Raw genomic sequence first — 24,067 nt, 5'->3', positions numbered from 1 at the left:
TCTAAATAAGTATTTTAAAAACAATAATATCACCACTGTGTAACCCGTTAAAAAATTTAAACTACCACAACATGAAATCAGTGGCGAGGGTAAAACAGGAGGGAATGGATCCAAGTATTCTAATGTTCTTATGCATGCATATTGTATAATTTCTAGGGTGACTCCCCCCAAAGATTAGAAAGACATGTAAGTTCTAAAACAGAAGAACAATTAAAATATATGTATTTTTATATAAACCTAAAAGAAAAATTGGATGACCAAACAGAAGGCACACACACACAAAAATCAGACTTAAACCTAAACATCATAGCGATTACATTAAATGTAAATCAACTAAAGGCTCCCATTAAAAACTGTCAGTGAAATACAATCCTAACCAAAAGAAAGCTGGTATCACTGTATTAACATCAGAAAAATGACTTTAAGGAAAAGCATTACTAAAGATAAAAAGGTGAAAGGTTCAACCTGACATATGTAATATATAAGACCTCAGTGGAAATAAAGTTCATCATGACTGAAGGCATACCTTAACCTGAGAACTTGAACACAAAAAAAACCTTTCAGTGCAGGAAGAGGGCAACAAGTGATTAAATCAAACCATAAACTGATTATTTTTGTGATCTTATAGCTAGATGTCTAGACATGAGCTATCAAGTAATTTATCATTGCAGTAAACCTGATTCTGAATAAGTTCTTACTTTTAATGAGAAGGAAAGAAAGCTAACATTTACAGAGCCTACTCTGTACTGGACTATTATAAGTTTTCCTCTTATTTGCAGATAAAATATTAAGCAACTTGCTCAGCAACACACCAGAGGTTAAGTAAAGAAACTAGGAATTAAAAGCTGACTTCTAAAACCCATGCCCAGCCCATCATTGCAAAAACCAAGGCACCTCCTCTACTGGCCTACTGCCCCATAGATTATACAATAACAAACTAGTTATTATTCTTTTATGAAAAGTTACTCCTCCATGGTGAAACAGCCAATTATTACAAACTACACGTTTTAAAGCAAAAGAGTTAATAAACAGAACCTGTAATATCCCAAGGATTAAGATTTCCCTTCACCTCAGAACTCATCTCATTCCAAATGCACTTCAACAAATCTGTTGTTCAAGTAGCTGTTCCATTAACATTTTCAGTAGTCCAGGGGCTCAGTACTTCATTTGGCTCCAAACACAACTTCAGTCAGAATATCATATTCTTTATGTTCACTATTTCAGTCAACTTAGTCCCAAGCAAAATGGACTCCTATTTGAGAACATTATCTTCTGTTCAAAAGATCTCATTATCTAAAGTATTATCTTATCCAATGCTAAAGAAACAATACTGGGTTGGACTGATGTTTGAAAATACACTCAAGCATAAACAAACAAAAAATTTATTCATCTGAAATATGACATGTTGGAAGACAACTTCATAACCATTAAGCACTGTAGCTTTCCCTTGGAGCATAGTGAAAGCCAAGCAAGAGTGCTTTTGAAACTTATGTACAGCATAACAATTTAAGACAAAGCAACTGTCCCTTTAAAAGCAATACAAAATCTAATCATAAATCCTCAGTTTAGTTATGCATCCTTGGGTAAGTTCTTTAACTACTGTGTACCTCAATTTCCTCAATAAAATGGTTATACTACCTACACCTCCAGGAGCACTAAATCAGTTAATACATGTAGAATAATTTAAAACGTAAGTGCTGTTACAGTTACCTGTTGTGCTCTTCTGTATCCTCTTTACCTTAGAAAATAATCCAATAAACTCTTCAAACCTTCTGAACATGTATGTAGCAGTAAAAGGCAAGTAGGTAACCACAAGTAAACAGGCTACCTTCTGTGGCAAGCCCAGTACTCTGATCTAGTGGTCTGCTGTCAATGTACTAAACAATTTACAAGGATGAGTGAAAACAACAGCACTCACTTTCTAACCCCTATTCTGCCCAACATGGAAGAACTTCTTATTCAGATGAAATTAGTATGAAATGGGATTTATCATCACTGTAACAGGTTCCTTTCATGTAAAGAATGTTAAATTAGGCCATTCTCCACTCTTTTTCTTCACACCATCATCACAACTCTAAACAACCAATTTGCCTTTTTGGTTCGCAATGTAAGATATATATCCAAATAGGTGCTAAAATATTTACTCAAAGAATCAACTAAGAATATAAGTAATCACAGATTTTATCAGGATTGAGGATCTGAAAAATCATTAGTTTTCTAAACGGATCAGGATTCTTTCCCTCTAATCCTCTTTCATTAGTATTTCAAATTTACAATCAAGCAAAAAAAGGAACAGAGTAAGCCAAGTATTATTCTGACATTGTTAAAGAGAAAACCACAGGCCCAAAATGGAGTCACTCATGCTAAAAGCCCACAATACCAAACCTAAATTTAATGCCTGATCTGTGGTTTCAACCTCTCCCAGAAACAATCTTAATCAAGCTGGAATTTTTTGCTCAACACCAATGAAGAATCTGTCACCTGGACCACCTCCACCCCTTCCACCTCGCCCCCAAGAAAGAGGCAGTTGCAAGATAGAAACCTCCCTGCTGAAAACAATCCTTTCTTTTCTTCTGTTAATAGCAAGCTTGACCTACCCTCCTTCCTATAAAAAGCTTCCGTTTGATACAACCCCTCAGAGGGGTGGATGGGATGCTGCCAATCGCTTAAAAAAGTCAATTGGATCTTCAAATTTACTCGGCTTAATTTTGTTCTTCAACATCTTCATACCTTGAAGCCAAACAGATTCTGCTGCTTTTAGCCCCTTCCTACAAAAGGACTATGTATCGAATATATTTTGGGTTTAGATTCAAATCAATCATCTGGAGACAATATGGACAAGTTAAATAAGTAATAATAAAATGAGCAATAGAACTTTGGATTGTTAGTTTTGGTACAGGCAAAATTTGCTAAGATTTTCAAACCAGTATGGTGAATTTCTTAAATGCTATTTATGAAATTAACATAACATTGACCTAAAAAAAACAATCTATGAAGTCAAGGTTATTAGATGTCCAAGCCGGATCTACCAATCAATGTTAGTTCCATCTACCCTCCAGGCTTCCTAAAAAATAAACTGCACATTTTAGATTTGGCCCATTTGAACTCAGACAACTTTGAACATGCATTTGAGACTTACTTAATACTCCCAGAGGATCACTGTAAATCTTTTACCTCCTGTCAGTTTTTTAAAAAATTGATTTTTAGAGAGGGAGAAACACTGATTCTGTTCTTCCACCTATTTATGCATTTATTGATTGATTCCTTTATTTGCCCTGACATGGATAAACCCCAAATCGTGGAGTATCAGGTCTAACCAACTGAGCTACCTGGCCAGGGCGTCGTCAGTTTTAAATAATTTTATATACAGCAGGTTGTCGAATATTGTGGTTTCATTCAAAGTTGTTTCATTAAAAAGTCGATTAGGTGATGTAGGAACTTAACTCTTGTTTATATTGATTAGCCTAGGGTAAATTGGTTTCCTTATACATCATTTTGCTTAAAGTCAAAGAACCTATCCATGAGGTTGAGTACTTAAGAGAATAAGGTTTTCCTCTTACCCAAGGTAATGGGTATTACTTCCTAAGTAAAATAACTGTAATAGTATTAAAACTGACAAGAAAATAGGACCTAAATGTTATTTTGATGCTACCTTTGTTCAAAAATGGCAAATTTCATTTTACAACTCAGCTCTCCCAAAACCAGGCAATTAGTACTGTAGTTTTTAAAGTGCAGTCCTTACAATGGTAACTAATCAGACAGTGATAGTCTAAAATAGGGGCTCCTTGAGGGCATCCTGTACCCAGTTCATTTTTTGTACTCTGAAAGTCTTTGCCCCCAAGATAGGACCGCATTCCCTGCCTCCTTTTATGAAGTGGGGGGCCGCCTTGACAAGGCAGGCTACAAACCTGGCGCACTAAGTTTACATTAACTCCTCATTCCACTCCATAGCTCCTCCACCATACCCCTTCATCTTAAAAACAAAACAGCCAGTTAAGGATCTTTTCTGGGAACTTCAATAAAGGAACAAATTTGTAAGAAAGCAAAAAACAGAAGTCCTAGAATTAAAGACATCGCAAGCCTTTAGTATTGCCACCTTAGAACAGTTAAAGGATTAATTAGGATCCATTCTCCCCCAATAAAAGAGCCTGGTCAAGACACCCATCTGTACTTGAGGTACACAAAAATATTCTAGCCATGGAGGCCCTGCTTCATCATCCATCACCTAGCATTCATACTTCCCTCCTGTGCCAATAAAAAGACTAAGACCAAAGAGAAGCAGATTAAGAGTTTGACACCCAAGAGCTGGACTTACTGTTCACTATTCATTCTCACATCCCACTGTTTCTACAACTTCCAGTAATGGCAACTGAACCTGGGGTCTCCAATCGGTCCCAGGTGGCGGCCACGTGTGCTTGGAAGCCGCTGGGGGTTTCCCCGCCCAGCAAGGTCGCCACCTCCAGTGGGCGGAGAGCCCCGGAGCCTCACAGCCTCCCCGCCCCCTCCCCGCCCCGGGGCCTCGTCCCTTCACAGCCCCTCCCTCCCATCGGAATTCGCAGCCTCCGCCGTTCTTTCCATCCCCCAGCGGCCTCCTCCGGGTATTAATCTTGAGGAAACGGGGAAATCGAGGCGGCAGCAGGCTATGCACTCGAGCCCGGCCGGCGTAGCCGTGGCCTCCGCAGCGCGCCCGACCGACGCCGTGGCCTCGCCCCGGTCCACGCGGAGAAGCCGGTGGGGCTCAGGGTACCTCGGCGCAGACTGGCACGGTCCCCGGCCTCCCAGGCCGCACCAACCCCCGCGTCTCCTCAGCCGTTCCTGAAAGAGGGCGATGGCCGATCCCGGGCGCCTCTAAGGCTATGGGGGTCGAAACTCCGCGGACGGCTCCGGTTCTGGCCTCAAAGAACCAGCCAAGAGGCCTTCGGCGGCCCGCGACCCCAGCTTTCGGTTCCCTGTTCCTCCGTCCCTCCCCTCCGCGCCGACCGCCCGGCCGACATTACGTTCCCCTTTCTGTTTCAGGCCCCCATCCGTTACCGATGGCCAGCACGGGGAGCCAGGCGGCCGGAGCTGCGCAGTCAGTGACTCAGGGCAGCGGCGGGAGGAGCAGGAGGCGGCGCCGCGAGCAGATGGCGCTAAAAAAGACCCAAGAGCCCGCCGCTCGCGCTCATATACAATTAGCGTCAGCACGTAGGGCCAGCTCCGCCGCCCTCCCCCTGGCCTCGCGGTCTCCTAGCAACGCGAGCGGGAGGCGGGCCCAGGGCGGGTTGCATAGCAACAGAACCGTCCTTCTTCCCTGACGAGCTCCGCAGCCTCTGCGCGCAGCTCGGGTTCCCCGATTCCCGCTTCCGCCCCCTACTACGCGCCCGGCCATCTCTTTTTTTTTACCCGCTGCTCTGGAGAGGAAATTTCAACCCCTTTCGTTCTCGGGAAGGGCCCTCAACTTCGCGTCTCGCCCCTGTGCGCCTCGCTCCCCTCGGCGTGATGCAGAGGGAGGGTGAAGGTGGGGGGCCAGCCGCCTGGTCCAGGCTGGCCCCAACCCGGAGTGATGGGGAGCGCTCTTTAGTTCCTAATTCCTGCAACTTCCTTTCCCGGGTAACCATTTTCTCTCCCCGCCCATTTCCCCCCAAAGAACAACAGTTCCTTCCTCCTGACCACCTCAGTGGCGGCTTCTACCGGTTTTGCTTCTCCTGAGTGTGGATCTCCGTGGCTTCCAGGGGCGCTCCTCATCCGGACCCCAACATCCTTTTACTTGACTTGTGGGCCCTCATCTTTGCTTTAGTTCTTTTGATGGAAGAAAGTGCTGTATTTGTGTATTCTCTGGATGCTTTATAATGAGGATAGTCTTGTTTCATATTTCTGAAAATGTAAATCCTCAAGACTGCCAAACGGCTTGGCTGTTTTTCAATTGATGCTTGATTCACTAATATTCACTATAAAATAGTGGTTCTCAAAGTGTGGTCCGGGTTCCCGGACGCTTTCGAGGGGAAGGTCAAAAGTATTTGTAAAAATACTGACTAAACACTTACTTGCTTTTAGCACGTTCGTTCACAATGGAGTTTTCCAGAGGCTCCATGACGTGTGAGACGGAAACATCGAAAACAGAAGCAGATGTTAGGGTGCAGTCATCTGCTGTTAAATCAGACATTAGATTTGCAAAAATGTTTTGTAAAGCAGTTACTTTTGTCAACCAATGATAGTTGGGGCTAATTCAAACCAACAGAAACGCCAATTTGGGGTTCCTTGCAGAAGGAAACTGCACCCAGCTCAATTGTGACAGCATGTGGACAGCTCATCGTGCGGAGCAGCTCGACATTGTTACAGCTCAATTATGAAACAGCGCAGGGGAGGCCTCTCTCCGGCAGACAGCGCTGGTCTGGATCTGAAAGATGGATCTGCTCCTCTCTGCTAGTATCCTCAGTGTTTCAGCTCCAGCCAGAGAACCAGTTTTCTGTCTTTGGTGGGAAGAAAGGTGTGCTACCCAAGCCACAGGGGATCTGACATATAATGAGAAGTCCCTTGCCCCTGGTCCCTCAGTAGGCCACCCTCATGCAAATGAGGACTCCAAATCCTCGGCTTGATCCGCCCCAAAAACACTGTCCTGATTGGCCAGAATGGAGCTGCTCTGATTGGTCAGTGAAGATGCTAATGGGGGGGAGGGGAGGACATAGCTGCACAGCTCTGACCGCGGCGGAAAGTCTCAGTCCTGTTCGTTGAAGTAGGATTCCAGGAACTTCTTCAGGGGTTGCCTCCGAACTCCAGGCATTTCAGTGCTGGAGGCAGGTAGTGCAGCAGGGGTTTGCCTGAGAGGGCCCCTGTTTAGAAACTGCTGCTAGGCCCTGTTTTTTAATTTGAGCAGGCAGCCACCAGAAGCCCTTAGTAGATACCTTGTTTTTCAGGGTCAACACTTTTCATATGAAAGATTCTTTTATGTTAGTATTTAATTGGTTTATTGTAACAAAAACTACTCTTAAAATTTCCTTCTTTTAATTTCTAATGTAACAAATATCAGTATCTGTAATGCACATAAAAGTTCTTTGCAGTCCTCGATCTTTAAGTGTAAAGGGGTCCTGAGACCGAAAAGGTTGAGAACCTCTTCTCTAAATGTTGCATTCCTTGAGACTTCAAACTGCCTAGAGTCATCTATTGTAAGCCTCCATGTTTAGCAGATATCTCTATTCCATTTTAGAGGATATAGTTTTTTTCCCTTGATACTCCCCAATCTCATTGAAATTAGCTGCCTTTCCCACTCTATGCTACAGATGCCTCAGCTTACTGATTCACTTTGGTTCTTCACATGTTATCCTTTTGTTTTTTCTCAGCCTTCTTTATCTTATCTTTATTTTTTAATCTTTTCCCCACCAAACTTCTTTATATACATCCTGTTCAACAATGATGTAAGGCTATAAAGGATTATAACATCAGTAATGACTCCTCATGAAAAATCCATAATACATAAACTAGGTGGACCAGTGCCCAACATGTACATACACTTGGCACTAATTTCAGTGGAGGCCTCAAGAGCACGGCATTCTAATGAAAGTTATGCACAATGCGAGGTAATTCATATATTTAAAATGAACTAAATAGCTTTCTTTTCCTTTCCATAAGTCTTTTTTGGTAGTAGAACTTCTGAGACCAAATTGAGAAGTTAGCCTTCATGATGGTTTCTATCCCACTCCAGCCGCCCCCCCCCCCCCCCCAGTTTCAGGCACTGACCTAGGGCTCCAAATTATTTTATTTATTTATTTAAAATATAGCTTTATTGATTTCAGAGAGGAAGAGAGAGAGATAGAAACATCAATGATGAGAGAGTCATTGATCGGCTGCAGCCCGCAACCCAGGCATGTGCCCTGACAGGAAATCGAACCCCGATCTCCTGGATCCTAGGTCCATGCTCAACCGCTGAGCCACGCCCGGCTGGGCTCCAAATTATTGATGCTTCAACTCCCAACCCCAGATTTAAGGGCTTATCATTACTGGTTTATATATATTTTTTCCCCTCTTCCCCAGCATTCTCCCCCAGCTTCCTCCTCCCTTTCTTTCAATGTATCCTAGACAATCTAAAAAATTAAACAGTAATAAATTGCTAATCATGCCTTTTAATGCGATCTTTTGAGCTACCGTTTGTAAGTCTAAACCTCTGCTATTTAAGCCCAGGGAAGGCGAATCATTTATACATTCATTAAACAAATATTTATATGTCAGGAACAACTTGAGACACTGGAAATTCAGCATTGAACAAGAAAGACAAGATTCTTGATTCTGTTGAACTTATGTTCTAGTGAGGCTGGGCAAGTGACAGACAAGTAATGAAATAATTGCAGATATAAGTAAATGAAAAAGCTATGAAGAAAATAAAATGAGACAAAGGGGTAGAAGATGACTGACCTGAAGAAACCACTGAGCTTTGCACATGGATCCCTCTTAGATCCCCAAGTCACACAATGTAGTTAACTCATCTAACTACTATAAATGGTGGCCTTGGTCACTTATCTTGGACCATGCTTAACTTTTGGTTAAAGTTCCATTTTCCTTCATCCCCCATTATTTTCATTTGATAGATTTTTATAGCATTGTAGCCTAGTGGTTTAGAAGTATAGTTTTGGAAGCCAAAGAGCCCAGGTTTGTCCCTATTTTGTTGTGAAATTTTAAACAATGTGTAAGTTGAATAACATAGTATTTGACATATAGTAAATACTCAATAAAAGTTAATTATAAGACTTACTAAGGTTTGTGTATTTGTTTTTGCTTTATTTATTCCCTGAAGCCTTCTAATAGTATCTAACACTATTTTTGTGAAATATTTTATCAAAACCTGTCCTGTCACAAATTTTTAAACATGTTTTCCTGAGATGAAATAAGCCACACCAATTACCACCAAAACACTAATCCCAAATTTCTAAATATTGGATACAGACACTGTAGAGATCCACCAGACAAACCAATGACAGAGACAATATTTTAAGTGTGCTTGTGTTTGTATTTCAGCCATAAGTAGTAGGTAAGTACATAGGCTTGAAAGTCAGACAGGCATAGATGTATCCCAACAGTCTGTGACCTTGCACAAGTACTTATGCACTCTGACCTTTAGGTTTCCCCATTTGTAAAATGCATTAATAATTCTAATAACACCTGCCTCCTCATTATCATGAAACAGAGAAATATGTAAGCCCCCAGAGCAATGACTTGCACTTTAAGAACTGGATAAACGCTTTTCTTTCTTCCCAATAAATAAGCATGCAAAATGTCTAATGGCACAAATAATAATTGTAACCTAAAAACTGCATAAGTATATTTAAATAACTGCTATCTTAGCTTTGAATCTGGTTGGTTTTATTTTTTCCAAGTTATTATATAAATGCAGTCAACCTAAATTCATAAAATTATAAAATCTATCTAAATTCCAGTGGAGAATTGTGAAAAAAGTTGCCTTTAATTTTTCCCTCTGACCTGAGCCAGTTTGACTCAGTGGTTAGAGTATCAGCCCACGGACTGAAGGGTCTCGGGTTCAGTTCCGGACAAGGGCATGTACCTCAGTTGCAGGCATGATCCCTGGGCCTGGTCCGGGCCTGCGCGGGAGGCAACCAATCGCTGTGTCTCTCTCACATCGATGTTTCCCTCTTTCTCTCTCTCTCTCTCTCTCTTTCTCTCTCTCTCTCTCTCTCTCTCTCTCCCCCTTCCACTCTTTCTGAAAAGCAATGGAAAAAATATCCTCAGGTGAGGATTAAAAAAAAAAAATTTCTCCTTCTACATCCAAAGAGGGATTAATAAATCTTTTTTGTTTGAAGATACCTTTATTTTGCTGTCATTTTTTATTGAAATTTTTATTTCAATGATTGTAGATTCACATGTGGTTGTACAAAATAACACAGATCCACATAAATGTTACCCAATTTACAGTGGTGACAATAATCCACCTTATTCAGATTTCCCCAGTTTCACTTTGATCCACATATGTGTTTGTGTGCCTGGTTCTATACAATGTTATCACATGGTAAGTCTGTGTATCTGTCACCCCAAGAATCCTTGATGTTGCCCTTTTATGATGATTGGGGGGTTTTCCCTAATTTACATGCCAAATATGGTTCTACCATCCCAGATTTTACTTTTTTTTTTCTTGTTTCTCATAAATGGGCCACTTAGGTGGAGAATAGGTCATTCCTTAGTGTGGGTTTTCAATATTTCTTACCTGAACTATTTGCAATAGCCTTGCCTTTAGTCTCCCTAATATCACTCTCTCATTCCTCTCTGATCTATATTGCCAAAGTTATGGTTCTAAAATACAAGTCTAATCAAGTCTACTTTTTTATAAAACCTACAATGACACTTTATGTCTATAGGACAAATAAGGTCTACAAGGCCCATTCCAATCTGAAGCCATCTTATTTTTCTAGCCATACATCCCACTACCCATTGTCATGAACCCACTTTTTATGATTTTGAACTACTCACCAGACCCTCAATATGCCAAGTGTTTTTATGCTCACTGCTCTTCCCTCTACTTATCCTTCAAGACCTACTTCAAACTTTTATCTTCTCTGGGGACCCTTCCCTAACACATAAAGGCATATGTGGCTGCACACTTTTGTTTGTTTTCAGACAACTTTTTTCTGTATGTATGTATTTTTCTATGCTTCCTTTTCCTTCAAAATACACTGTACTAGATCATTAATTGCTATAGGTAAGTGTCCTTGTTTTGGTATACCCCTGCTTGGACAATGACTAGCAGGGCAAGGCCTTTAATAAATATTTATTTGAGAGAAGGAAATGAAAGGAAAAAAGCAAGGAAGAAAGCATGGGGCAGGGGAGGGAGAAAGGGAAGTAGAAGTCATTGAAAATAAACCAGAAGTCATAATACTTTGTGAAATAATCCTCTGTTGAAGACAATACTACATTTGTCATGGAGTCTATGTTTCATAGAGAAATATTTTCATAGAGAAAATTAGACAATCTAGTCTATGTAAGAAGATTTTTAGGTATAGTTTGGATATTGTTCGGGTATTTGTTTAGATATTATTTGTCTTAATCCATGAAACAACTTGCTGGTAAAAAGGAAGTAAACAAATATTGAAATCCTTGAGGTTATAATGAATAAAGAAAATAAATTACATGCTATTATTGGGAGACCATTGGAGTGTCCGTTATTGGGAGAATTGACAGTGAAATGTGGTGAATGCACACCATAGAGTGTTATGCAGCAGAAACAGTGATTGCGATACGGCAACAGGGATGAATCTGAAAAATGCAGAGCCTGCAAAGTAAAATTAGATATCATTACACACCCATTAGAATTGCTCAAATTAAAAAAATAATAACACTTGATGGTACAAAACGTTGGTAAAATGTGGATCAACAGGAACGCTCATTCATTGCTGGTATTTGTGCAAAATGTACAGCCATTTTGGAAGAGTTTGGCAGTGTCTCATATTCAGAGATCTCACTCCTGTATATTTACCCAAGTGAATTCAAAACTTACGTTCACACACACACACACACACGCACACCTGGAAGTGAATATTTATAGCAACTTTATTCCAAATTGCTGAAAACTGGAAGCAATAAAGAGGTCATTCCACAGGTGAATAAATAAACAGCGGTACAATGGAATACTACTCAGAAATTAAAAAAACAAAACAACATCAACAAAAAAACGAGCTACTAATTCATTCAACAACATGGATGAATCTCAAATAGATTTTTCTCAGTATGGTAAGTCAAATTAAAAAGGCTTCCTAATGTATAATTCCATTTATATGACATATCAAAAAGGCAAGATTATAAGAACGAAAAACTTATCAGTGGTCGCCAGGGTTTCAAGGGGAATGAAGAGTTGACTTCAAAGGCCCTGCAGAGGGAGGAGATTTTTTAGAGCAAGGGAACTATTCTATACTCTATAGATAGTGGATATCTATACACTTTATCAATTTGTTAAAATCCATTTGCTAGAGTCAAATTATAAAGAATCAACCAGGATATTGAGGGATCTTAGGATCAAATGCAGACTGTAACAAATTACATAGAGTGTATTGTACATGTATTACAAATGTACAATATAACCTCATTGAAAGGGTGGGGTAAAAGAGAAATGACTTCAGAAATCAGTGTGTTGACTAGAGGCTATAAGGCTAAAGAAAAAGAGCTTTTCATAAACACTGTACTCTATTTAGGAAATTTGTTTCTCATAGGAGTATTAGGAATTATGAACTAATTTACCTGGATACTATGAAATGTTTTAGTTTGCTAACAAATTACCAAACTGGGTGGCTTAAGCAATAGAAATTTATTGTCTCACAGTTCTGGAGAATAGCAGTCTGAAATCAAGGTGTTGGTAGAGTTGGTCCCTTCTGAAGGCTGTGGGGGATCTGCTCCAGGCCTTTCTATTTGGCACGTAGATGTCCATCTTCTCTCTGTGCCTTCAAGTCCTCTTGCCTCTATGTATGTGTCTGTGTCCAAATTTCCTTTTTTTATAAGGACATCAGTCATATTGGATTGGGGCCAACCTTAACAACCTCATTTTAATTTGCTTACCCCTTACCTCTGTAAAGACTATCTCCAAATAAGGTCACATCATGCCATACTGGAGGGTAGGACTTCAGCATGTAAACTTTGGGAGGGCACAATTCAACCACTAATCCTAGGGTCAAACAAATAAGTAAATAATTGTAAATAATGGGAGCCAGGTCTCTCATTACCAGAGAAAAAGTCATAAATAAGCAAGGAAAGAAGGCTAAAATGAGCCCTGTGTTACTGAATCGGGGCCCCAGATATCAGTATGAATTCATGCTTATAGATAGATGGATGTGTGCATATATAGGTTAGTATATATACATATATTTCCTAGCTCTGTCCATTGAGTGGGCCTAAAAACGGTGACGCAATAAGCAATAAGCAGGCCCAGCATCCAGATTTTTATTTCTATATACCATTTACATACAATGTACTAACTAAATACAAACAAATATATATTAAGTACATTGTAATGGGGGTAGAAGGGAATGAGAGCAGAGTACAGAAAAAAGAAGGGAATCAACTTATTTATCTAGAAGGGTCTTACCAGAGAGTGGGGAGGAGTTACAAAATAAGTTTTTTTTAAATGAAATGTGACTATGTACCTTTTTCTAATACTAGACATTCAATATATTTCATTTCTCAGTGTTCTATCTTTACAGATCAAATTGTGGTTCATATTTTGAAAGATGAGCTTTTTAATCAGAAGAGGCAAAGAGCAGTAAAATCAGATTTATCATAAGTTGTAGCAGAGTAAATTTGAACAATCAAAGGAAACTAGAGATAAAATATGGAAATAAAAATTTAAAAATCAAGTCAACAGCAACAACAATAATAATCACTAATATTTATTAAATGTCTTCTGTGTGCCAGAAATTGTTCTATATGGAGTTTTACAAATACTAGCTCATATTCAAGGTCATTTCCCCACAATTTATCAACCCTTGAGGCCAAAATTCTCTCCCTTATTTAAGAAGGGTATAAAAGCTCCTAAGTATAACTCTCTCTTTGAATTTCACTTATTTTCTATAAACTCCTGTGCATGTAAATATTAATAAAAATTGTGTGCCTTTTCTCCTGTTAATATCTTTTGTTAGTTTCATTTCCAGGCGAGCATGAACTGAACTTAAGAGAGTAGAGGAAAAGTTTTTCCTCCCGATAACTTCCCTCTGAATTTGTGAATAATGATATGTTCTTTACCTAATAGGGTTTTGTGAAAATTATATAAAGGGCCTATCCCTCAATTTACAGATCAGCTAGGTTGGAGAGCGTGGCTTCGTGTTTGTAGTGGACTTCACCTCTGACTAACAGCACAGGCCTCCCCATGGACACGGACTCCTCTGTATCCACAGCAAGGCAGAATGCAGACCTGGACAGGCGCCCAGGTCTCTCTCCCAAATGCCCCAATCAGATACACCACGCATTCTGCCCTGGGGATAAACAATCCAGATGGAAAGAGTAAAGCAGGTTTTTCTGGTGGAGGTGATTCCATACAGAAACCTGTGGTCAGGGAAATGGAGGCCCCTCTTTAATATTCTCTGCTGCCTTATCTCCTTTCCAGCTCCCCCCACAAGGCGGGTCCTACTACCCCACATAGCCAAACCTGGACTCAGACCCAGGTCATAGGATTTCAGAACAGTGACCTTCACACTACCCTGAGAGGCTATGCCCCAGACCTCTGTGGTTAAATGAAATAATGAAATAGCCCCCGCCCCCCCCCCCCCCCGAAAAGCATCTTTTTGGGATTTAGGAGACTTAGACAAGGTTACAACAGTATTACCAATTGGTTGCTTGGCCATGGTCAAGTTGCTAAATTCTTTGTTACTTAGTTTTTCATCTGTAAAGCCAATTTAGCAAATACTCTAGGTAGTAACCTAGAAGATCAAATGAGCTAATTCATAAAAGCACTTTGAATCAGCATCATGTTATAGTAAAAAAAAAATGACAATTATTTTTGGGATGAAACTATTATTTCGATAATCTTAAATAAAGTGGGGAAACCAGGCTGTTTTGCTGAATGTTTACATTTAAAAAGCAGATGCTTTAGAGCCCAGCAGAGGTGGATTTAAATCTCAGAGTCATCCGCTCACTACCTGAGTAAACCTGGACAAGTAGTTAATCTTTCCTAACCTTGAGGAGGATCAGAATATGCCACGCCAAAATATGCCACTTTGGCATAAAGGTTATTTTGAGGTGAAGGCAATTGAAAGTCAACAAATGCAGGATGAGTTATCTGCCTTCCCCTCATTGCCTAAAAGCAGAATATAAATTTCCTCTTGAGGAAGATGTTCCCCCTCCCCCCATTAATGAGAAGAGAGGAACTCCTATCATCAAAGACGGGCAAGACCAGCTCATTTAATTCTCACAGCAACCCTATGTGATATTATTATTATCCTATGTTGTAGATGAGGAAATCGAGGTTCAGAGAGATCCAGGATCTGTCGTCCCTAGACCACATAGCCCATAAGTGGCAGAGACAGGATTTGAATCCAAGCAGCTTGGCATCAGAGCCTGAGCCTGTAATTATATCCTTTCTGGTTAACTGCACAAGATGGCTCAGTATTCAAGGAATTCACTTCAAGAAAAACAGGCATGTAAATAAGCAGTTACAGCTCAATGTAAGTGCTAATAGAGAAAAGGGTATCAGAAAAGATGTCATAGAAGTGACACTGAAAACAAATCTTGAAGGGGAAGTAAGAACTTGCTGTGTGACCAGAGCAGGACAGCATTCCTGGCAAGAGAACAGCCATATGGAAAAAATTTTGGTCTAGTTGTCCAAGGTCACGTAGGAGATACATGTGGGATACAAAACCATTCAAACAATGACTTCCGCCTTTGGCTGGGCATGAATTTCATATGCAGAAAACCTCTAGTCATGCCATGAAATGTTTTGGTATCAAGTGTTGGTTAGTTCAGTTTGAGCAGTCTCCAGAACTATTGTTTAAGTCACATGGTATATGGTGTTCTTGTTCCAGCAGCCTGAACAGGCTAAGACAGACATCACCAACCCCACCCCACAGACATACACCTATGGGACTTGGAGTGACAAAGGCCATCATCGGAGGCCAAAGGCAGTTCCTGAATGCTCTTTCGTACTGAATAACTGAAACTCAGGGGAAGAAATAAGGATCCTGGGACAAACTCTGTAGATAGAGGATGCGTATGCCCATGTGTAGACCTAAGAAGAGGGGAAACAGATGAAGAACTAAAAATACCTGCAAGGTGTCTGGAGCTGCTCCACCCAATGCAGTAGTTACTGCCTGCATGCTGCTATTGAGCACTTAAAATGCGGCTGGTCTGCATTATGGTGTGCTGTAAGTGTAAATACACATCAGATTCCAAGGACGAAGAAAGAATTTAAGATATTTTATTAATATTTTTAAATGTTAATTACATGTTGAAATGATATTTTGGATATACTGAGTTAAATAAAATATATTATTAAAATTAATTTCACCTGTTTCTTTTTACTTTTTTTAACTGTGGCTGCTAAAAATTTTTAAATAATATTTCTAGCTTGCATTACATTTTAATGGAGAGCACTGATCTAGACCAGGGGTCTGAAAACTTTAGTCCACAGCCCAAACACAGCCCATGCCTATTTTTGTAAACAGTTTTGTTGGAACACAGCCAAGTCTGTTTGTTTGCCTATTGTCTCTGGCAGTTTTCCCTACAATGGCAGAGTTAAATTGTTGCGAAAGAGACAAACTATTCAAAACCTAAACTATTTACTATATGGCCATTAACAGAAAAAGGTTGCCAACCTCTGGTTTAGACTACAAGAAAAGCCATATTTAACACACAGTTTAAAATTATTTTCCCTTGAATCCTACAGTTTCTTTTAGTAATCCCAACTTCAGATAAAGCCTAAAACAACTATACAGGCTTAGACAATAGAGAATGTGAGGCCTGTCGCCTGCCATTTACCCTTCCGCAGGCATTTGTGTAGAAGCAGCTGCATCCTATCAAGGAATTTAGGTGGAGACTAACATCAAAGTGTGTGTGTGTGTGTGTGTGTGTGTGTGTGTGTGTGTGTGTGTGTGTAGGTGATGTGAGTCCTGTTTGAACTGAAAATGATAGGGAGGAACCCCATGCTGACAAAGAGTTCAAAAGAAAAATCTTCAAAAGCAAACTTTCAATTCTTTATGGTAGAGGTTCTCAGTGAGGCTAGTAATCTGGGCGGGGGGTGGGGCGGGGAGGGCACTTTCACTAATGGATTACACACTACACTCAGGACAGAATAGTATCCCGGTTAAGGTGGAGAGATGTGGATGTGCAATCCTGGTTCTGCCACTTCCTCGCAGTCCTGCTCAGGAGTTGTAGGATGAGATGAAAGCATGCTTAAGTGGCTTGCATACTATCTGGCATATATCAAGCATGTAGAAGCTTATTATTGTTTTCTTTTATAAACAAAATACAGGTCAATTTAGAGAGAAAGAACTAGAAATAGTCTTAATTTTAATTTTTATTATTTATTTATTTATTTATTTTTTAAATATCTTTATTGATTTCAGAGAGAGGAAAGGAGAGGGAGAGAGAAAGATAGAAACATCAATGATGAGAGAGTGTCATTGATCGAGCCCGCAATCCAGGCATGTGCCCTGACCCGGAATCGAACCCTGATCACCTGGATTCTAGGTCAACACTCAACCGCTGAGCCATGCCCGGCCGGGCAATAGTCTTAATTTTTAAAAATAATAGCAGTTTTGGAGAAAACTAGGAAGGCAATAAGGGGGAAAGGTAGTTTGCCTTTTTGTTCCTAAATCCTATCTGACTTAATAATAAATTAAATGTGACTGTGCAATAACAGATGGTTCCTTTGCTATTGACTGATATTGTTGATCCTGTCTCTCTGTCCTTCTGCCTGAGACACCTAGGTCTGCAGAAGTTACGATGAGGATGAGCCCTACGTGAAAATGAAACACTGCTTTGGATTTTCCAAAAGATTCCCACTTTCTGAAATTCTCCCTCTCCTCCACTGGCCTCCTGTGAGAGGTTATTCCATTTCTGCTGGGCCTGAAATCCATGCCCCTCCCTCCACCCCCAGAATTATTCTGAGTTGGACAGTGTTATAGACTCCAGAGGGTCACTGCTGCAATACATCTGAGGAGAAGGAAAGGAGAGGCCCAGATATTTATTTTGTTGTATGTGTTTGGGGATTTTTTGGTGGTGGTTTGTTTTCCTGCTATTGAAACTTGATTTATTTCCTATTTCTAGTTAAAAGAATGGTTCAGAGCCCTCTTCCTTGAGGCGTGGGCTATTGCTGTTGTCTCTGTCTCTCTGTCTCTGTCTTTCCTCTCTCTGTCTCTGTCTCTGTCTCTGTGTCTCTCTTCCTCTCTGTCTCTCACTGTGTGTGTGTGTGTGGCCATTGCTGTTAGAAGTGTCAGTAACATGCAAAGTTTGTTTCAACCTTCTTTCTAGGTATAAAATGTACAGTCTTCTGTCCTGAGTGGCAAAGGGTGCTCAGCTTTGACATTTTGTTTTTCTGTCCCAGTTCATGAAAAATATTGTCAGGGAAACCCATAAGGTTTACGGGTTTATGTTTATGAGTTCTGAATCTTGTCTCCCAGGAGCCAATGAGAAAGGCTGTCTTAGAATCTTCTGAGATTCAAGTGCAGAATTAATGACCCTAAGTAAGGCCTGCATTTCACAGCACCTGGCCCCTTATCTGATAATATTCTTTCCACCCAAAGTTCACATTCTTCTGTCCTTAAGTGAAAATAGACTGTCTAGGATTCGGGTAAACCTCCTGAGCTCTGAGGATTTTCTGCTCTTGTCCTCAGGCTTTTTGGAGAAGCTTCTCATTTTGCAGTAGGTAACTCAGTAGACTGGCTAAAGCCAGCCATCTTTTGGGGTTGGAGAGGAGGGAAGGCTTGGTCATCCAATCTCTTTGTTTGATTATCTTAAAAAACAGATACCATTTAAAAAGAGTTTTCAGACCTGGTTATAAATAATTAGCAATTGAAACTACTAAAATCTCTTTTCTCAGTCTTTTTTTAAAAACACTGAAACAGAGAATAATATCAAACATTTATTGAGCTCTTACCATGTACCAGGCACTGTACCAAATGTTTCACATACGCTTGCTTAATTTTCACAACCTTTTAAGATAGCTACCATTGTTATCATGCTCGTTTTACAGATGAGTAAACTGAAGCAGGAAGATGTTAAATTGTTTGCTCAAGGTCACAGTTACTACATAGGAAAGGCTGGGTCAATAATCTAAAGTGGCTTATATACAGGAAGCACTATTATGATTTTTTGTAGTAGAAAGGCTGTAGAGTATGGTGAACAGTGTATAGGGCTTTGGAGTTAGACAGCATAGGATTTAAATTCCTATCATCCCCTTACCAACCAAAAGATTTGGGACAAGTAAATTCATCACCCTGAGCCTTACTTTATTCATCTGCATTTTGCAAATAATAATTCCTTCCTCATGGAAGGTATTATTGTGTGTGTAGGTTTAATAAAACCTGTGTTTAGTAGAGACCCTGGTAACATAGCATTATTTTGGGAATGAGAAGCTATTCTTAGCTCTCAGGGCAGAATTACTTACAGCATGACATTTCCTTTGATAGTTGTGGTATCTGTGGGTGCCTCTGCATCCCTAGCTGTTATCGATGGGAGTTGAGTTCTTAGGGTGCTGCTAGGAAAATAATTTCCTGAGGCCCCCATGGGAGGATGGGATTTTGTGGAAAGCTTTATTGATGATGTAAAATTAAGGGGGTTCCCTTCCAAGGTCCCATCTTCCACCATTTCGCCTTTCAGCAGGGCTAGGATTAAGGCCACGGCCCAGAGTCTCTGCTCCATACTAAAGCCCAGCATCTGGCTAGCTTAGCTGGTGTTCTCAGCTGCAGTTTATTGTGTGTGGAGTCCGCATGGCCATAGGCCACGTGGCTGCTAAGGTCACATGGCAGGCTAGTGCACAGGCAAGTGTGGGTCAGACAGCAAGCGAGAAGCAGGAGCAAAAGAGCTAACAAGAGTATAAAAAGAGAAAACTCTTTGTCTGGGGGTTATAACTAGGAGCTTAAGCAATTAACAAAAAAATTCAGGATTTTGCACACTTGCAATGCCTTCACCTCTGTAGTTGATTATCTTTTACCCAGATCAGACTGACAAGAAAGCACCTTCCCTACGACACCCTGACCTCGAATGTGCTCATCCCCCCCTTTGTTTGATCTCTTTCTTCAGTGGTTTGCAGGGAATGGATCCGTCATTTCCTGGGGAGTGTAAAGTTGCAGCTTCCTGGTGAAGCTGCCCAGGTTACCATGCTCATAATGTCTGGCCTCCCCTCTGTTCTTTTCTTATTATTAACATTAACTAGCTAGTATGATAACAGTTAGACAAATGACTTCCCTCAACTCTACAACCTTAGAATAATCTTGGTATTTGTTAAGGTTTTAGGAACCATCCTAAATTGGCAGCCAGTAATTTTAGTCATTCTTGAACAGTTCTGTCCAATAAAACTTTCTACAGTGATTGAAATGTGTGCTATCTGCACTATTCAGTATGGTAGCCACTAGCGACACATTGAAATGTGGCTATTGTGATTGAGCAACTGACATTTAAATTAAATTTAAATTAGGTAGCCATATAAGGCTGGCAGCTACTGAATTAGATAGCATAAGCTCTAGATAATCTAATCAATTATTTACATCTTAAGAAAAATCCTAGAAAAATCTCTAGGCATTAGAATTTTTAATTTCCTGTCTTAATTGCAGGATAGGAAATAAAATTGCTTAACTATTTTTTCTAATGAACCATATAGGTATAGCCTAGATGGAATCAAGGTGTGATCTGTTCTCACCCCAAAACTGTAGATCAATCAGTGTTTCAAACTATGTCAGCTTTCTCCCATAATCTTTTGCAAGTCTCAGAAACATTTATTTATTATCACTAATAATGTTTTAGTCCATCACACTGAGAATACAGTTTGGAATAAAATCTGTGTCACAGGCCCATTTCATTTTAATGATGAAGAGATAATAAGAATAAATGCTTTTCTGCTAAAAAAAACCAAACCCACACAAAACAAACAAACAAAATAACAGCATGATGAGCACTCCTCTATGTTGTTGACCTCACCATTTGTTGTAGCAAAAGTCATCCTAAGAAATCATCAGCTCTATTGGTTGGTTGATTAATGTCAAAGACCTTGGTGGTCATGAAACCTGAACTCAAAGAGTTGTCAGGGTAGTCAGTTGGCGACATTTTAACAGAACACTTAGGCAGACTCCAAAGGTACCTCAGTTTATTCAGCAGCTTGGGGGCTGCAGCTTTTACCTGACTCACCCAGCAGTCCAGGATGACATAGTGCTCTGCTATCCTTTCTCTTTATGTGCTATTGAACTTGGGAACTTCAAAAAAGTACTTATTTAAATTTTGGGTAAAAGAGTTTGATTATATTCACAAGAATTCTCACTCTCAGACCTCTGAACAATGGAGTGGAAATTCTGGCTAAATCAGAATATGAGTTGGAATCTTTTTCTTTCTTGGCAGAACAAATTTGCTTCCTACCATTTAGTATCTACAGATGACTCTCCCTTTAACCATCAACATCAAATTTTTTCATTTCTCACACCTACTAGAAAATTTCAATCGGGAATTGATTAAGATGTGTCACTTCATAATGCTTACTTAAGCCCCTGAGATTGGAAGAAGCTGCTTTATTGTTATGGTCACTATTGATTCTTTTAGATTCCTGTAGTTTTGCTTCAATATTGTTGGCTAATAACACTTCCCTTATTTATTTAGACTATACTCTTTGTCAAAGGATTACATAAATTACCTCATTTAATTCACACAACATGCTGATGAATAGGGATTAGTGTTACATTTTACAGATTAAAAGCTGAGGTTCAGAGAAACTGAGTAAATTGCCCGAGTTACACAGCTTATATAGGGTACAGTCAGCATACAAACCCAGATCTTTCTGACTCCAAAATTTGAACAATTAAACACCAAACTATACTCTGTCTTGGCTAAGTTATATCATTGTACTTGGGCCTTGGAGTCTGCTATATATAAAAAAGATTCTTGTTAGTTAAATGTAATGTTAACTTTTAGGGCGTGCCTGTGAAATAATTCATCTGAATAGCATTTGGTTGTTCTACAAAAACACAGATGTGGTCATTTCTGTTACTTGATGTGTCTTAGTTCTGTTCAAAGAAAATTGTCTCTTCATGTGCATGTTATTTTCAGTTAGAACAAAAGCCCAATATCTTTAACTTGGACTTTAACTGCCAAGAAACTTTTGCTAAATTCATTGCTTAGCTATCACTGTGAACTTATCTCAGGTGTCTAGAGATATCATTTGTTTACTCAATGTAGGACAACGGTATTTATGAGGCCTACTGTGTGCCAGGGGCTATAATCACACTAGGAATGCAAAATATGGTGGGAAACGTGACAGACAGAAAGTTCCTCAGGCAACCCACAGTCAAGTAGGGAAGAAAGAGCTTATATAAATAGCAACACAAATAATTAACTGTAATTGTAACAAGTCTCACAAAAGGTAAATGAATGGTTGTATAACCTGGCCAGGCAAAAGGCCTAACTTTATGACCTAGCCTAGTTCAGCAATTTTCAACGAGTGTGCTGTGGCACACTGGTGTTCTACAAGAGGCACCCTGGTGTACCGCAGGAATTTTTAAAACATGCAATGCCTGACATTTAGTCAGGGATACTGACCTCTCCTCTTTTCCCTTAGATTGTCAAATAAAAAAAATGACAACAGTCAACACATAATAGCCGTGCAGTGTGAATGAATTAAAATTATACCCATTTTTTGGTCAGATTGGCAAAAAATATAATTTTTGGTGTGCTGCAGTTTTAGTAATTAGTTTATGTGTACTATGAGATGAAAAAGGTTGAAAATCAAAGGCCTAGTTAATAAGAATAACCTATGAAAGTAAACTTTGTTATCATTAATCAGAAATTCTATTATGCACTGATATTTCATTGTATATAATTTGATAATCAGTACATTAGGAAAAAACACAAAAATAAACAGGAGGCATAAATATCTCTTTTACTTATCAGGGAACAGCTAATAGTTATTCTTGCATTTATTTTTCTTTTACTTATCTTCCAGAACTCCAATTTGAAAAATTCTTTTGGAAAGTATATAAAGCAGTTTTACTGTAATAAAAATGGAAATTGGGTTGGAATAATGTCATTGCTTTGGACATCTGCATTACTAATTTGGAAACGACAAAGAATAAGAGTTTTAGACTTCTGTTTAGAAGTTAAGAATGACAAGCAAAGATCATGCCTTTGCAAAATCATTAATTCTTACTTCAGAAGGTTATACCCCCAAAATAACTAAGAAAAACCAGCATCTCTTGCCTTTGAAGGCTTTAGTTCACCAACATCATTAAGAACTAAGATAAAAAATATCATCATGGGTGATGGGTTCTAGATAATAACTTTAAAACTTACTTTTTTTACTTAGAGCTTGCCTGAATAGGGGTAAATGTAAATTAATTTTCACGTGGGTCAGCCAAGGACGGTAGGTACAGGTGTCAGCACATTAACAATAATAAGAGAAAACCTGGACCCCAAGAAGACTCCCATTCTTTTCACAACAGCACTTTCCCTGCCCCTGCTTTGGTATGTCCTATAGGAGTTTAAGAGGAGTGTGCTAATTGATCTTTGCTGGTATCCCCCCCCCCCCCCCCCCCGTGTTTTTCTCATGTTTAGAAATAGAGAAAAGAAGATGCTTTAAAAACAGAAACAGCTCTGAGGTATGGCCTCCTCAGACTGTCTCTCAGTAATGTGGAATCCTGCATGCCTGCTCCTCACTGCCAGGCCAACTCGCTTGAAATGCCACCAGGAATACATTTGGTTTATGAGGCATCCTCTTTGCAAATAAAAGCATCTCTTGAAAGTTTCTTCCTAGCACCTAAAATCAACCGCACTGAAGTAATGGGAATTTTGATGAGTAGGGGTTGGAGATAAGAGGATTTTGGAACATGCGACACCCTGGAGTGTCAATCTAGCCAGGGCAAAGTCAACGCAGTGAGCACAGGACGAGTGTACCTGGGAATTGTGAGGAGAGGTGCTTGAAGAGTCAAGAAGGGGTCTGGAAGGAAGATGGGTGACAAAACAAACCAAAAAAGATCTCTTTATATTAGTTACTTTATATAAAGCATTTAGAATAGTGAGGGCCCCAAACAATAAGTATTTACTAATCATTGGTCCTAAGGCTAGTCAGTTCCCCAAGCAGAGAAAGTGTCATTCTTTCTCCTTCTTATCACATGGCCTGCTGTTCCCAGGGCTCCAAGATTGGACTTGCACAATTCGTAGTACAGTTTAGTTCCATGTTAGGAGGAAAGGCTTTAGTGAGCTAGCTCTGGAACCCAGGCAGTATTCATTCTGTTGTTTCTATGGAAAAAGTGTTTAGAGCATATTAGGCTCTCAACAAATCTTTAAGCAAAAAATATGCTTAGTATTGATGAGGTTTAGAACATGCTACCCCAAAATATGGTGTCTTGGTGTACTGAATATTTCAACCTGAAGGAATCTGAGAAATGGAAGGTGCAGGAAGGACTCTCTGACCTTC

General features: G+C 39.8%; 1 protein-coding gene across 9 annotated transcripts in view; it reads right to left on the bottom strand.

The window, feature by feature from the left end:
- NAP1L1 (nucleosome assembly protein 1 like 1) overlaps positions 1–5,315 on the bottom strand; it is a 28,796-nt gene extending 23,481 nt beyond the window's left edge. For 2 of the 9 annotated variants that reach the window (XM_081129355.1, XM_081129354.1), the window contains exon 1: positions 5,032–5,222. The gene's annotated coding sequence lies outside the window, so the exon portion shown is untranslated. Of the gene's footprint in view, positions 1–4,747 lie in introns of all 9 variants that reach the window. The other 7 variants (XM_081129359.1, XM_081129361.1, XM_081129353.1 and 4 more) reach the window with 6 other exon arrangements.
- Between the last annotated feature and the right edge of the window lie 18,752 nt (positions 5,316–24,067).

This window comes from Miniopterus schreibersii (assembly GCF_964146895.1).
Source record: "Miniopterus schreibersii genome assembly, chromosome: 2".
NCBI lineage: Eukaryota > Metazoa > Chordata > Mammalia > Chiroptera > Miniopteridae > Miniopterus > Miniopterus schreibersii.
This window is presented reverse-complemented; position numbering and strand designations above follow the sequence as displayed.